At 41.8% G+C, this 17,068-nt stretch overlaps 1 protein-coding gene across 3 annotated transcripts in view; it reads left to right on the forward strand.

Moving 5' to 3' along the window:
* The window catches only part of ARHGAP6 (Rho GTPase activating protein 6), a 468,278-nt gene that overhangs the window by 348,728 nt on the left and 102,482 nt on the right, over positions 1-17,068 (forward strand). The window contains exon 1 of one of the 3 annotated variants that reach the window (XM_084869823.1): positions 11,755-12,106. The exons of the other annotated variants lie outside the window; for them this stretch is intronic. The gene's annotated coding sequence lies outside the window, so the exon portion shown is untranslated. Of the gene's footprint in view, positions 1-11,754; positions 12,107-17,068 lie in introns of those variants that run through there. 3 annotated transcript variants of the gene reach the window in all.

The following is a 17,068-nucleotide window of genomic DNA, read 5'->3' on the forward strand; positions in this document are numbered from 1 at the left end:
AACATTTCGGGGGGCGGGGGGAAATATCTGAAACATGGAACTAAAAAAATCAGATCTGTGCCAGTAAGTACAGATGGTTTGTTTTTATGTCATACCTGGAATTCTGTGTCATCCTGCAAAGTTGTTTCTCTCTGTTCAATTGCCCCTTTTACATGTTTTGACACTTAATAGTAAAAGCCAGGAAGCGAGATTTTTTTCCCCCCATTTTTACTGGAAATGATTTGAGCTACTTTAGAACAAATGTCCTAAATATAAATATTACCCGCCGGTCTTGTTCCCATGCTAATAGATACAAATGGTCTTCTGTATAGACATAGACTGTACTTTCCCCAAAGCTTTCTTTCAACCAACAAAAACTGCAAGTGCTGTTTCTTCTGAGTGCTGTGTCTGTCCTTCCAGAATGTACGGTCTAACCAGGGAGAAAAGGCACAGATGTAGGGAATCAAATAGATTTCCAACGTTGAAATAAGAATCAAGAAAATTGCTGAAAGTGAGGGGTGGGGAGGTGAGTTTGATGAGATGGGAGGGAGGTATTATGTGAAGTTAAAGTTTTCTGAGAAAATAATTGACATTTAAACATTCCCAACCTTCCTCAATGAGACATCACAAGTGATTCTCTACACATCTCAAGTGTCTAGACCCATGGTTGGCAAACTGCGGCTCGAGAGCCACATGCGGCTCTTTGGCCCCTTGAGTGTGGCTCTTCCACAAAATACAATGGCCTGGGCAAGTCTATGTTAAAGAAGTGGCATTAGAAGAAGTTTAAGTTTAAAAAATGTGGCTCTCCAAAGAAATTTCAATCGTTATATTGTTGATATTTGGCTCTGTTGACTAATGAGTTTGCCAACCACTGGTCTAGGCCATTTAGGACCTTAAAAGAAGAATAAAGGAAAAATAATCTCTTGAGCTCATACATACATACATACATACATGCATGCATGTTGTAATGATAGTTATAAAAAGATGAGCTTCTTTGCTGTTTGAAATTGTGAAATGCCCCATGAACTGTCATTTCCTGTCTACATGTCTGCTGAGTTCTTTGCAGTGGGTCCAGAACAGACTCAGGAAACTTTTTGTGGTGAAGGGCCAGATGGTAAATATGATAGGTGTTGGCTGTCATACTGCAGCCACTCAACTCTGCTGTGGTACCAGGGTTCAGCCCTAGACTGGGCCTGGCTGGGCTCCAGTTCCCAAGAACAGGCAGGGGGCTGGTGTGGCTGGGGCTGGGGCTTGTCCACACCTGCTCCAGATCAACAGTTGTCACCTCAAGGCCAAGTCATGCCTTCATTGAGGTGTGAGATATAACGTATGACAGATAATACATCCTTCACAAACTTAAGAATTTTACTTTGTAAGAAACTAGATGAGAGATGCTTTGAGGTGAGCCTAGGACCACTCACAATCCGTCTGGTGTGCTATCCTGAGTCATACCTTGCCATACGGGGAGGTGGCATAAGGTGATGGTTAAGACCCCAAACTCTAGGGGGGTTAAGGCCCATGAATTTGAATCCCAGGTCTATCACTTGCTATCTGTTTCCTTGGACAAGTCACTTAACCTCCTGATGCTTGATTTCTTCATCTGTGAAATGGGTACATATTAATAGACCTTCCCCCATAAAACTGTTTAATGAATAAGTAGGGAATACACAATCAGGGCTAAGAATAAGAATGAATACATATTTACATCCACAAGAAAAGTTAGCTGTTCCTCACATATTGAAATCCCCTGGGGATGGAACATAGCTCCCAGCTTATCTTATCCGTGCTGTGAGTCACTGATAAGCAATCCTTACCAGTGGACTACAAACTCTCACAGTGCTAATAGATTGCAATGTTACATTTTCTTACATTAAAAAACGTTCTACCTGTAGATGGATATTGAGCAAGAAGACAGCAAAACTCCATGTAGAAAATATGAGCATAAATCAATAGTACCCGTGAGTAAAAACAACATTGGAGCATATAGTTAAGCTATGGCACTGAGATTACCACATGATCAACAAAGTGATTATGTGCCGGAAATTGTACAGTATGCTCTTGATGCTGATATTACTGAACTCTGGAATTCTGGGTCTTACCATTTTTAATAATCAAGTGATGTTTATCTATGTTCATCAGCACACACTTCCTTATTCCATTAATATTAACTGGTGGTTTGGAAGTCAATAGAAATGTAGACTCATTAAAATAAGTAAGTTTAATATTTTAAAAATCACATTAGCATATTATTTATTTTCTTGTGATTATTTTCCAAAGGTTCATGGTGCCATGTGAGTTAATCATTTGTTTGGACCACACTTGGATGAATTCCACGACTTCCTCCCAAAAAGTTTGCCCTGCTTCTTTGCTTTACTCACTACAAAATTGTATATGAGGGTGAGGGGAGTAAAAATATGGGCCAGAGTGAGTGTGTGGAGCACGTCTCATTCAGCACGCATATTACATAGTTCCATCCTTCCGACAGAACTATTTTTTCTTAGTTGGTACATTTATTAAAAATGTAGATGAAGCCCTAGCCGCTTTGGCTCAGTGGATAGAGCATCGGCCTGTGGACTGAAGGGTTCCAGGTTCAATTCCAGTCAAGGACACATGCCTGGGTTGCAGGCTCGATCCCCATTGTGGGGCATGTAGGAGATAGCTAATCCATGATTCTGTCTTGTCATTGATGTTTCTGTCTCTCTCTCCTCCCTTCCTCTCTGAAATCAATTATATATACATATGAATGTTCCCATGCTTAAATATTGTGGTTGTGTGCTGATTTCCATAAAACATAACTAGTCATAAGGAGCTCTTCAACAAGTATACTCCAGAGAGAAGTAAAAAGGTCAACAGGAATGACCGACAAGACAGGCCACTGCAAATATAACTCTCACATGATGATTACTTGCTTGAAAATGGAGTTTGACATTCTTTACCATTGCACCATCATTCATGGAGAGTGTATATCCAGTCTTAAGAAACATCTTCTCGTACTTCTCAAATAGTTTTCTATTTTAGCCAGGAAGGTCAGTTACCACAACCAAACTAGTTCTTCCCAAGTGGAAGTTTTATGTCCAATCAAAGCTTCTCTGCCATCTCTCTGTGCCCCTTCATTTACAGATTCATGTGCAGAGTCAGCACTGCAATCAGATTCTTCACATCCTGCATCCACATGTGATGTCCAGGCTTCAAGTGCTGCCCAACTTCTTTGAGATAAAAGAGTGACTCACGTCAGGGCCACGCAGGAGAGGAGGTTGGGTATGGAGGCGATCCCATCCTCACACCCTAGCGCATCTTCCCTTTCACCTCCGTGGGGTCTGGCTTCAGCGCAAGGCCCTCGATAGAGAACATCGCAGCTCTGCCTCACCAGCTTCCACCTGCCATGCTCTGTCCCCATGGAACTATCTTATTTCTGTTTCACAGAGCAGGCAACTGAAGCTTAGAATGGTTCGATGCTCACGTGGCTCGCTGTGGGCTGAGCTGGCATTCAGAGCCAGGTGGTAAGGGTCAGACCACAGAGCCTGCCCCGTAAGCACTGTGCTAGCATGCTGCATCCCATTAGGGGGAGACAGCCGCCAGTGAGCAGAGACCCACAGACCATGGTGTCCCGAAGCCTGTGGCCACCTAGCTGTGCTGCCATTGGAAATGCTACCTACAGCACGCTCTGGCAGAAATCATATAAAGTGACATCTGGATCAAGCCCGTGAAAGTGAAAAGTAATTTTAAATTATGAATCCACAAGATCTGGGCTTTGATTCTTTTTTTAAAAAGTAATTTATTTTTTTATTGATTAAGGTGTTATATATGCGTCCTTATCTCTCCATTGCCCCCCAACCCCCTCCCCCCACTCATGCCCTCACCACTCTGTTGTCTGTGTCCATTGGTTAGGCCCACATGCACGCATACAAGTCCTTTGGTTGATCTCAGTAACATTATTAGGTATGATTGCTGCTGCCAGTGAAAGAGAAGGGAAAAGCATAAGAATCGCTTGGTATTAGAGAAATCCGGCAGGGTCGATACCTGGAGGAATATGTGAATAGCGCACCTATCACATGAGAGTGTGAGGACTTGTGAGAAGGGAGGGGTGTAGGTAGGAGGGAGAGAGGCAAAGGCGCATGCCAGATGCTTTGTGGTGTTTGGACAAAGGTAATGCCCTCTGGGGAAATGCTAGCAATTTGCCACCCTCATGGCTTCCCCACTCCCAGGGCATTCCACTGGACCTCAGGTTGGGCTGCAGATATTTTTACTGATTAACAGCTGAATAGCCAACTATCAAATAACAAAATGTGTTTTACATTTGTACTACGTCTGCAAACCTAAAAATTCAACTGAAGCCATATATGTGTGAAACCCGCAATTACTTAGTTGCCGACCCAATAGAATCCCCTGGAGAGCTTTGCAAATCTGCTAGGGTCTAAGCCCCAACCCACAGTCTCATTTATTTGCTCTATACCTGTGCTGTCCAACACAGTAGCCATTAGCCACTGTGGCAACTTACATTGAAATCAATGAAGAGTAACTAAAATGTCAATGGTTCCATTTCACTAGGCACATCTCAAGTGCTCATTAACCATGAAGGGCTAGTGGCCCCACATCAGACAGTACAGGTAACAAAAATTTCCACCATATAGAAAGGTTTGGGGGACCTTACTGGTCTTGGAGGGGGATGGGCAAGAGTATATATTTTAATGCCAGAGCAATTGACTTTCTTTTATTTATTTTGTAAAGTATATTTTTATTGATTTCAGAGAGGAAGGAAGAGGGAGAGAGAGAGAAAAACATCAATGATGTGAATCATGGATTGGCTGCCTCCTGCACAGCCCACACTGGGGATCGAGCCCGCAACCCAGCCATGTGCCCTGACCAGGAATCAAACCAGTGACCTCCTAGTTCATAGGTCAATGCTCAACCACTGAGTCACGCCGGCCTGGCTCTTTTAAATTGAGGTATGCGCCAAGTAATTCTAATTTGCAAGCAGGTCTGAGGACTGTTGCTCCTTATAGTTTGTTCTAATATTTATCACACCAGCATCTGAACGAATTTTGCTTTTGAAGCAAATATTCCAAGTACATTATTAAAGCTAGACATTTCCTACAGCCTAATAGTGTGGATGCATGTATTTTATTTAAAACACATTGATTTCTCATTTGCTCCCCAAGGAAAGATCTAGATGAGTTAACTACCAGCCTTTGATGGGAAGTGTGTAAGTTGCCTTTCCCACTTAGTTTGAAGAATTACAACAATTAGTGCCGATTTTGAACTGCCTGTTGAAAGTGTTTACTAAGATGAATTGTCTTAAGCGGAAACTCAGAGGCTTATGTCAACAGTCCACATTTTGGGCAACAGATTAGAGGTGATTAATATTTGGTGACACTCGAAATGAGCTCATTAAGGTAGCAAGTTAATTAAGTTTAATGTAATTTTTAGGGAGTTGTTTTTCTTTCCCGTAGAGAAGAACCTCATTGAGAGGAGCTTTTTGTAGTGTTCAGTGCAATTGATGAACAAAATGTGGTAAAATGGCAGTATTGAAATGAGAAAGTGGAATTCAATTTGCTGTTGCCTGCTTTGTTTGGCCTATTGGTTTTCAGCATAGGGTTTTCCATCTGCTGCATATGAGGTTCATCTATCCTTAAGGCTTGCTTTATTTTCTGCTGCTTTGTACATATCTGATGTGGGACTGAGTTCTCCAGTTTGAGGTCACACTTCTTCAGTATTCCTGATCCTCTTGTTGGGTGAGCTTTGAATCTGCCCCTATCGGAATAATGACTTGGTCTGCAGAGAGTTCCCATAATGAGTACCCTCTTATCTGAGCGTCCTTGTTGGATGAAACCTCCAACTTCCATCCTCGTGACTCAGCTCTCCTCAGGACGCGGGTAGAAGAGCGGCCTGTGAAGTCAATGCCATCCTGTGCAGTAGATCAGAACCAGTGACGCCCTTCCGCATATCTCCATGAGAACCAGAAGAGAGTGCTCTTTGCTGGGTCCGCCCTCCCTGACATATACAATGAGCTGTGAGGTTCTCACTCTACCCCTGAAGTTATTTTCTCCAAATATAATATTAGACTTGATTCCATGAGCATTGAGATTGATTGAAAAATTGAGGGACTCATAAAAAAAAAAGCACCCCTAGCTGAAACCGGTTTGGCTCAGTGGATAGAGCGTCGGCCTTTGGACTGAAGGGTCCCGGGTTTGATTCCAATCAAGGGCATGTACCTTGGTTGGGGACACATCCCCAGTGGGAGGTGTGGAGGAGGCAGCTGGTCAATGTTTCTCTCTCATCAATGTTTCTACCTCTCTATTCCTTTCTCTTCCTCTTTGTGTATATATATATATATATATATATATATATATATATATATATATATATATTTTTTTTTTTTTAAAGCACCCCTAAGGGCCACTTGTTCTATTGCTGCTGAAAGTTCTTTTTGGTCAGTTGATGTCACCCATGGGTCCTCCCTCTACCACACACATTGTAGACTTCAATGTCTGTTTCCTCTATCTATCCCCTTCCTATCTGTTCTGTGCCACTCTGCTTCATTCATCTGTCCTAAACCAGCCCTTTCATCACGTTACACCTCTGCTCAAAAACTTAAGGTACAGCCCAGCAAGGTGTGGCTCGGTGGCTGAGCATGGACCTATGAACCAGGAAGTCACAGTTCCATTCCTGGTCCGGGCACATGCCTGGGTTGCAGGCTCGATCCCCAGTAGGAGACGTGCAGGAGGCAGATGATCAGTTTTTCTCTCTCATCATTGATGTTTCTCTCTCTCCCTCTCTGAAATCCATATATATATATATATATATATATATATATATATATATATATATTTTTAAAGAAAACTGAGGGTACATATTTCTACTTATAAAGGATATGACATTCAGGAGGGTTTCTAAAATGCCTGTTCCTCTTTCTTGAAAACAAGCTTCAGTCCCTCCCTGTACCCTCAGAGGTAATTGCTCTCTGTTCTGCTTCCTCCTGCTGTCCTGCCTGTTCGTGCACATTTGTGCATTTGTTCCATAAGGGCTTTGGACACTCCGCTGCCCTCCATTGATTTATGCCGCTTGCAGAGGCCTTCTGGTCTCTGTGTCATACTTACTTTGCACACGCGTCTCCAAAGGCCTCATTAAGGAAAAGGTCACGGGCATGCTGCGACGTAGCCTGAGGATTTAACCCATTGCATTTGGAAGCAGACTGCCTGGGCTTGAACTTCTTATTCCCTAGTTGTGTGGCTTCCGGCAAATGATCTAAGCTCCCTTGGTCTTAGTTTTCTTGTCTGCAAAATGAGGATAATCTTAGTACCTGCCTCCTCAAATATAGCAACTCTTCATGGAGGCAGTAAGCACTAACTAAACATTAGATGTTGTTTGTTGTGTTTTTGACTAGTTCAGATTTGTGGCCTACAGTAACTTTGCAGCTACCTAATACTCTGCTTTGATGGTAGATTTTTAGATGTGAACGATCTAAATGTTACGCTCCCTGCAAATAGGTCACAGTAGCAGCAGAAGGGTGCTGAAACTTAGGCCAAGGTCAAGTGCTGGGGTGGGGAGAGGACAGAGAATTACGGTTAAAAAAGCAAATGACAGCCCTGGCTGGTGTGGCTTAGTTGGTTAAGTGTCGTCCCATGCACATAAAGGTTGCTGGTTTGATTCCCAGTCAGGGCACATGCCTAGGTTGTGGCTCGATCCCCAGTAGGCAGCATGCAGGAGGCAGCTGACCTATGTTCCCTCTTGCATTGATGTTTTTCTCTCTTTCCCTCTCCCTTTCTCTCTCTCTAAAAAATCAACAAAAATATTTTTTAAAAGAGAACGCAAATGACAGCAACAGGGGGGAATGCAGAATACTCCTATGTGCTTGCACTTGTGACCTTTCCTCTTGAAGTTCTGAGCATCCAAAGGTTGAGTGTGGCAATTAAACAAAAATATACCACATTTCCAGTGTGCTCTTTAGGGTAGCTGAAGGATTAAACACCCTTTACAATGTGTATTTTTTGTGTACAGTCAGAAAAATATTAAGACCTTAAGTGCCAATTCTATGGGACTGGCCAAAAGAAGTTAATTGGACCAACAAAAGGTATATCGATTAGATTAAGACATGATTCTAAAATGTAAGAGCATCACCAGTTTCTAAATATGACACCCTGAAAGATGTCATTGAACATGTATTTATCTTCCTGTTCTAAAAAGACTTCCTACATCTTCTGCAAAGTGAGTTACAAAGAGTAGTTTTTTTTCTTAAATATGTTTTTATTGATTTCAGTGAGGAAGGGAGAGGGAGCTGGAAACCTCAATGATGAGAGAGAATCATGGATCGGCTGCCTCCTGCACGCCCCCTACTGGGGATCCAGCCTGCAACCCAGGCATGTGCCCTGACCAGGAATCGAACCTGTAACCTCCCGGTTTATAGGTCGACGCTCAACCACTAAGCCATGCCAGCTGGGCCAAAGAATAGTTTTTATCTCACCATCCAGTGGATCAGGTATTCTCTTTCCATGTGAAGATGTGGAAAGGGAAGAATGAGCTGTTGTGTGGTTCCTTGGGGAGAAGTACAGGAGAGGTCCTAGGGGCTGGGGCTCCAGGTTCAGACTGTTTCGATTTGTAATCTGTGTGTACAGAGGACATTAAGGAAGGGGAGGTCAGCTGCTATAACACATCCATTCCCAAATCTCACCATACAAGTTTATTTCTTACTCACATTGTCATGATTGATGGGACAGCTGTGTCCAGTGACAAAAACAGAAATGATGCAGACTAGGAATCAAGAAAAAGGTACAGTGAATGGCTAAGGTTGTAGATTCTGAGATTGGAAATTGTTGCTTGGTATCCTCGGCTGATGAGTTAAATAGGTAAAAGATGACTGTTGTGTTGTTGGCATTTTTTTCTGGTTATCAAAATTCTTCTGCAGATTGGCCCTTCTAATTGCCTCCTAATAGTTCTTTCTAAGGCTATTTGGGTGACTTTTTGGCCTCCTATTGGTTCTATTTAAGTTGATATATGAATTTTAAAGGAGATTCTTTATCCTCGCCCTTTGTTTTTCTGGACTGAATGCATTTTTCCCCCAAAGAATCTCAAAGATACACAAAAGTGAGGCCTGACTTTATTCCACTCATAAAATCGAGTAGGAATTTTGTAAGATATTGTCTCTTGAGGTTATTTGAGATTCTTCACTTAAAGAAATAGTCACCTTCATAATTGAGTAAATATTTGTAGTTTCAAAATACACATTGGGGTGTTAAGTATAGCATGGGAAATATAGTGAATAATATTGCAATAACTGTATATGGTGCTGGTGGTGTACTGGAAATATCAGAGAAAATACTTTGTAAAGTAACTGATTGTCACCCAGCAGATATGGTTCAGTGGTTGTATGTCGACCTATGAACCAGGTGGTCACAGTTCAATTCCCAGTCAGGGCACATGCCCAGGGTGTGGGCTCAATCCCCTGCATGAGGTGTGCAGGAGGCAGCTGATCAATGATTCCCTCATCATTGATGTTTCTATCTCTTCCTTTCCATCCCTCTCTAAAATCAATAACAATATTTTTGAAAAAGTATATGATTGTCTAACCACTCTGTTGTATATCTGAAACTAATACAAAATAATATTGAATGTAAAAACAAGAAAAAAGAAATAGTCACCTTCTTATGAAACATTAATTGACCTGAAAAATACAAATAATTGATTTGCCAGTGTTAATTAGGTAATCATTCTTATTAAATCACCATATGTATTTCCCATTGGACCCTTATGACATGGCTGCAACTAGTGCCCACTTTGGGCTGTGGCTCTGTCTTCCAGTTAATCTGTAAACCTCATAGTTGTTGGGACAATGGCTGCATTACTTATAAGCTGTGAATATCTGAGCAAGTTACTTAACCTTTCTAAGCTTCTGTTTCCTCATCTCTAATGATGGGGATCATAGTGGAACCTACTTTTAATAATGTTTTAGTGGTTAAATGAATCAATGTTCATAAAATCCTTAGAACACCGTCTGACACTTAGTAAGCACTCATTGAACACTACATGTAAATTTCATCGATTCATATACAAATAGATCGTTTTCTTAACAATGACAAATGAACTGCATACTGATCAATTTTATGTGAAATATTATATTAAGTCACCTGAAAAAGAGGTCTTTATTCCATTAATGAGTATCCATATCACATAAACCATATTCACTATCTGCTGGAATCATGACTATTTTCAACATCCAGTAGCGGTATATGCTGTAATGGTAAATGTTTAGTTGAATTTCTTTTCTCTCTCTCTCTCTCTCTCTCTCTCTCTCTCGCTCTTTTTTTTTTTTTTTAAATAGGTATCATGTGTTTTTTTTGTTTGTTTGTTTTTTTTTAATATATTTTATTGATTTTGTACAAAGAGGAAGAGAGAGAGTTAGAGAGTTAGAAACATTGATGAGAGAGAGTCATCAATCAGCTGCCTCTTGCACACACCCCCACTGGGGATATACCCGCAACCAAGGTACATGCCCTTGATCAGAATCGAACCTGGGACCTTTCAGTCCCCAAGCCGATGCTCTATCCATTGAGCCAAACCGGTTTCAGCTCTTTTTTCTCTTTTTAAAAATATATTTTTATTGATTTCAGAGAGGAAGGGAGAGGGAGAAAAAGATAGTAACATCAATGATGAGACAGAATCATTGATCTGCTCACCCCTTACTGGGGATCGAGCCCACCACCTAGGCATGTGCCCTGACCAGAATTGAAACCCAGACTTTTCAGTCCACAGGCAGATGCTCTATCCACTGAACAAAACTGGCTAGGGCGTAGTCTGAATTTCTTAAAGTGCAATTATTCTAGTAAAGAAAATCATCTGATGTATTTTATTGTTTAAATTCCTTCCTCTTGCTAAATAAATACTAGCAGCAAGAGAAGCTGTGTGTGGCTTACAGCAAGCGGTGATTAACCTTGCAGAATCCTGTTAAAAAAAACATCGAGTCCCCACATTTTGAGTCAGTAAGATCTTCCACGAAATCACTTCTCAGTTTGTCAATTATACCTGCCGTGATGCTTTTGCTGGACTTCACTTCAGACCATGAACTATAACTTCAGATCAACTGGCAAACAAAGTTGTCTTTCTAAGTTGTTTTTGGTTCAGTGCCATGTGGAATTCACGAAGATCAAGGTCATTGGTGATCAGGATGTGTTTGGAACCTTTCCTTTTCTCTCTGTTCTTCGGGGATCTCTCCTTCCACCCTTACCCTCAGCCCCACCCCCACCTGCACTCTTTGAAACATGGCCACGTGTTTGCATCCACTCTGACCTCCACACCCTCTGCTCAGGAATTGAACAACTCCTCACGGGCTATTGCCCCAAAGGAGCATAAAATTCAGAGCATGTGTTGTGCTTCAGTATAAAATAGAATGAAAGCTTTTTGTTTTGGTAATGTTTTTTACCCATGTTAGAAAAATGAAGAAGTCAGAGGTTTAAAATAAATGTGAGAATCAAGAATGTGTCCTTAACAAAGAACGCACCCTGTGCTCTGTCCTGCTCTCAGGGGTTTTACCCGAGGTTCCCAACATTCTTTGGTTGATTCCTTATAAGGACAGTTTGCACAGTTACAATCCAATTACCATTTGCAGATCCCCGTGGAAAGGGGAACTTTTTTTTTAAATAGAGGAATCCTTTCCCAACTCCAGAATATCTCTTGTAAATAATCTTATTCAAATAAAAGGCAGGAAATCCTGTTTCAATTTCTCTTCCTTCTTGTCTCCCCTCCACACTATTTCTCTCTCTCTCTCTCTCACACACACACACACACACACACACACACACACACACACCCGCGCGCGCACACGCATGCCACACTCACTCTCTCAGTGACACAGCCTGCCTCTGTCTGAAAGGACAAGAACGTTTCAATGGTCTGATGACAAGACTGCATGGTGGGGTCCCAGGATTCACAGTAAAGGAGGTGTCTGGCAACAAAAGGTATCGTGGGAGTCACAGCTATGCCAGCTGAGCCATTTCTCAGACGCTTGATATAATCTGCCATTTCAAGATGCATTTTTCACCAAAAAAAATTTTTAAGCAGATTCAAGTTCCTACTCCAAGTCTAGTTCAGTTCAATTGGAGAGGGCAGCAACGACGCAGCTGAATATAATCCAGGGGTAAGTGATGTAAATAGCTCTACTTGTACTTCTTTTCAAGAGATTATTGTGATAAAATGTTGTGATTCTTCTACATCTATCTTGTGATTTTGAAGAAATGCAGATTGATCATTGTCTGAGATGTGTGACAGCTAAGTGCTGTGTGTGCCAATGCAGATTTATGAGAACATTCCTTTTAGATTGATTGATAATGTTGGAACAGCTTGAAATGAGCAAACTTGAGCAGGAAGGAGCATGTCATGCTGAAAGGGAATAGCAGAATTGGACTGATTTTTGCAAAATATTCGCACTGGCTGTTTGAGGTCTGAAAGGGTAAAACGGCTTACCTTCCTCTCTGGACTTACATTTTAGTTGCTGTGGCTCTGATAAATGTGGGCTTTAGAGAACAACTTAGATATCATGCCAGGTAAAACTAATGATAAATCTAGTGCCATCTGTTTTACAAAAGAGGACAACCTTAAGCCTCTGGATTTGTAGAATTGTCTGGCTTACCTAATTCTATGGTTATGTCTCCTGGTGAAAAGACTCGGTGATAGAAAGAGGCAGAACGTGACTCTTGTTTCCCAGGTCCCACTTGGCTACTGCAGGAGTCACCTAACTTCTTTTGACCTGGCTTTGCTCCTTTGTAAAGGGTGGGGTTTGTATTGAGCAATCATGAGAAGTGATGAGATACAAATAATGACTATGGGTTTAGATTCTGCAGCCTGCAAATCTCAACTCTGTCTGTCATTTATTAGGTGTGTAATCTTTTAAAAAATATTTTTTATAGATTTCAGAGGGAAAGGATGAGGGAGAGAGAGAGGAAAACATCAATGATGAGAGAAAATCATGGATCAGCTGCCTCCTGCATGCTCCCCACTGGGGATCAAACCCGCAACCCTGGCATGTGCCCTGATTGGGAATGGAATCGCGACCTCCTGATTCATATGTTGATGCTCAACCAGGGAGCCACATCAGTCAGGCTAGGTGTGTGATCTTAGTAAGCTATTTAAGACCCATACCTAGGTTTCCTCACCTAAAATATGGGGCTAATAATTATAACATATTCCTTAGAGTCCTTGTAAGAATTAAATGAGTGAATACAAATAAAGGGCTTAGAACAGGAACTAGTAGAGAGTGGGCCATCTATAAATGTTAGCAGTGTCTTCCAGGTCTAATCCGTTTCTGGAGGGCTCTCGTTCTGATTTCAGCGAACTAACTGTAATGATAGTAAGACAAGCAAAACCATCAGCTTGTCTGTCATTGAGAAGTGTCTAATTTTTGCAAGTGTTTCTATTTTCCATGCCCCTTGGATTTGTGCAAGCTGCTTTACCTCCTCCCCATCCAACATTCAAGTGAAGCTTAACACTGAGGATTAAATTGGTGGCTGGTACACAAGTCCACAATTCCACTAGGGACACACAGAAGTGAAATTGGGCTTTTGTTCTGATGTTCTTACCTTTGGGGCCTTCCACTCTGTGGTTACATCCCCTCATGTGAATCACTGGCAAGATTCTTCCACTGGAAATAAGATGTGAGTGATATTTGTTATTGTTTTTTGATGGTGTTAGCACAGGGTTTGACAATGTTCATTTCTACTTCTTTGATTTGTCAATAATCCAGCTACTTTTATTTTACCCAAGCTTTTACATTCTTTCCAATATCCCCAAGTTTTACGATATTGTATGATTTTTTTTTCAGGCTCTTTGGGATGCTGCCCAGAGAAACAAAATCTTAGGAGAGAAGGAAAGGTTGATATCACAGGACAAATCTAAATCATAAATGTTGTGCCTTTACTTTTAGTTTAGTCTAAGGATCAGCAAACTTTTGGAGTAAAAGATAAGATAGTAAATATTTTCAGCTTTGAAGGCCAAAAAGTCTCTGCCAATTTCAACTCTGCTGTTGTAGCATGAAAGCAGTCAATGCCTAAATGAATGTGGCTGTGTTGCAATAAAACTTTATGTATAAAAACAATTAGTAGGCAGAATTTGGCTCACAGACAGGAGTTTGCCAAACCCTGGCTTGTCATCATTCCCATTTCATAGATTAGGAAGGCAAAACATGGGGATGGAAAACAGCTTGGCTAGAAAGTGGCAGAACGAGGATTCAAACCTAGGCAATCTAGCTTGCCAAACTTTGCCTTTAGCCACTCCCCCAAGCTGCCCTTGTGTTTACTCATCCCTGCCTGGGATGCTCATCTCTTGGAATCTTCCTGGCTCATTCCCTCCTCTCCACAAGGATTGGCTCAAATATCATATTCTCAGTAAGGGTGCCCTGGAAACCCTCCCACACTCCTGGTTCCCCTCACTCCTCTGTACCTCCTCCTTTTCTCTGGGGGTTATCACCTGGTATTTACTATGTAATTTACTCTTTGAATATGTTTGTTTCTTCTCATTTTCCTCCACCAGCCTAGAAGAACTATGAGGGCAGGGCTCTTTGCTTTATGTTGAATTTTTATTGAATTTTATAGGAGAGGAAGAGAAACATTGATGTGAGAGTGAAACATCAATCAGTTGCCTTCTGCATGACCCCTACTGGGGATCAAGCCTGCAACCTGGGCATGTGCCCTAGCCCAGAATCAAACCAGCAACGTTCTGGTGCACGGGACAATCCTCAACCAACTGAGCCACACTGACCAGAGCTTGGGCTCTTTGTTTTGTTCACGAAGACTTCCCCAGGACCTAGAACAGTGATTGACCTATAGCAGGTGCTCTTTAAGTATATGTTGAATAATACTATATGCTTTTAATGCTACTGTAACATATTTTGACTCTTCATGTAGCAATAAATAACTAATATACCAAGGCAAAAGGTAAAATGGACTGCCATACCTACCAACTGTTCAAAAAAATTTTAAATGCTTGCTTTTAAAAACAGACCAGAATCCTATATAATATCGATAAAAGGCTAATATGCGAATTGACCAAACAGTGGAACAACTGGTCGCTATGATGCCCCCTGGTGGTCAGTGCGCTCCCACAGGGGGAGCACCACTCAGCCAGAAGCCAGGCTTATGGCTGGCTAGTGCAGCAGCGGTCTCCGTGGCAGCGCTAAGGATGTCTAACTGCCAGCTTAGGCCCACTCCCTGCAGGGACATTCCTGAGGGCTCCTGGACTTCGAGAGGGTGCAGGCTGGACTGAGGGACACCCCCCTGAGTGCACAAATTTTGTGCTTGGGGCCTCTAGTAGATACATAAAAGGTAAATGTTATGTAGGATATAGGTATTAAAACTTCTCAAAGATCTGTTGAGAAGAAGTGGCTGAAGAATCAAGAAAGGAAGAATTAGCTAATGTTATTCTGTTGTATTCATGAAGGAATAATCTCTTTTAAGAGTCTAAACAGGGGTGTGACAGCTACACAGACACCCGCAGTTTTGCCCAGAACCTCATGAAGAGGGGAGTGCCTTGTCATTGGCAATGTGTTTATTTTTTGGAGTCATAAAGAACTCGGAAGCCCTTTCGAAATGTTGCTTGTGAGCCTGGTATTGAAACTTACTCCATGCTTTGGCACCACATTGTCATTATCTGGGAACTTTGGCTGTGCTAATTATCCATAAATGACAGCTGGCCACAGTAGAAAACAGTTGAAAGTAATTCAGCCCCTAGCATGGTTGAGCTAAATGGCATGCCATTTTTCAGACCTTAAGTTACTGATCTGGTCTGTTCTTCTGCTCCTCACCCATATGGAACCACAGTTTAGCAGCTGACTTATAAACACCTAAAAAAGACATCTTACACCCAGTGGAGCCATTTAGTGATGAATAATTCAACACACACTTCTGAAGAGTTGTTAGTGTCACTAAAACTGCCAGGTTTAAGTGGGGGATGCAAATTTAGAGTAATGATGATTAATATTCATTATAACTAAATTGCCATGTCTTCAGGAATTGCTGGGAGCTAATAAGCATTCTACAAGAAATGCACTTGTGTGGTCTATGATCACTGCAACCTAAAGATGTGTTGTTCTTTGCTCCATCTTATTGATGAGGAAACTGAGGCTCAGAGATATTCTGAATCTATTTAAACCCAGTCCTCACCATCATACCAGTGGGTCTCAACCTTCATCGTGCAAAAATAAGAATCATCTAGCAATGCTGGCTTTTTATAAAGGTGCTTAAGCTCTGTTTCTTATGGCCCTGATTTTATAATCTGCGTTAGAGCCTGGAAACCTGGATATTTAAGAAGCAGCATCTACCCAGGGAATTCTATGGCCCTAGGTCTGCAGGTCGTATTCTGAGTAGCCCTGCCTCACGCCTGTTGGCTCCCTTGACCTTGGAAAGTTTACAGTCAGTTGAGGTTAAAGAGATGCTGCAATTAGAGACTAGCATCAAGGACATAAGAAAACAATGTGGGAGAGACCAAAACCAAAATTATTTCAATCAATTTTAGTTCATGGGAAAATCAAGTCTGTTTGGAAAGATGCAATTCAGCTCAAAACAATGACCTTTCTGAATAAATCACAGATATTAGGTTGTTTATTTTTTTCATTTCTCTTTTGCTTTTTTTCTGAATATGGAGACATATACTTCTGGTGGGAAGAAAACCTCTTTGGTTAATACTTCTGGTGAATTGTTTTCCAGTTAATGTAGAGTCTATCATATTGAGACTTTTCATTTTTTTTTCCTCTTTTAAGTTCCTTAGGGGTATTTATACTTCTTCATGCTAGTTATTAATAACTTGTATGATTGTTTATTTACATTAGTAGAGGCCCAGTGCACATATCTGTGCATGGATGGGGTCCCTCAGCCTTGCCTGCATCCTCTCACAATCCGGGACCCCTCAGGGGATGTCATAGAGCCAGTTTCGGCCTGATCCCCTCAGGCCAGGCCAAGGGACCCACTGGTGCATGAATCCAAGGGATGTAGCAGTGCCAAGTGGCAGGCAACCAGGGAGGAGCCCTAGCCAGGGCGGGCACAGCTCTGCTGCCACTCATCCCAGCCCCACTATGTCTGCTGCCGCTGCTGCCAGTAGCACTGCCATGGAG

This window comes from Pipistrellus hanaki, assembly GCF_964339955.1.
Source record: "Pipistrellus hanaki genome assembly, chromosome: X".
In the NCBI taxonomy this organism is placed as follows: domain Eukaryota; kingdom Metazoa; phylum Chordata; class Mammalia; order Chiroptera; family Vespertilionidae; genus Pipistrellus; species Pipistrellus hanaki.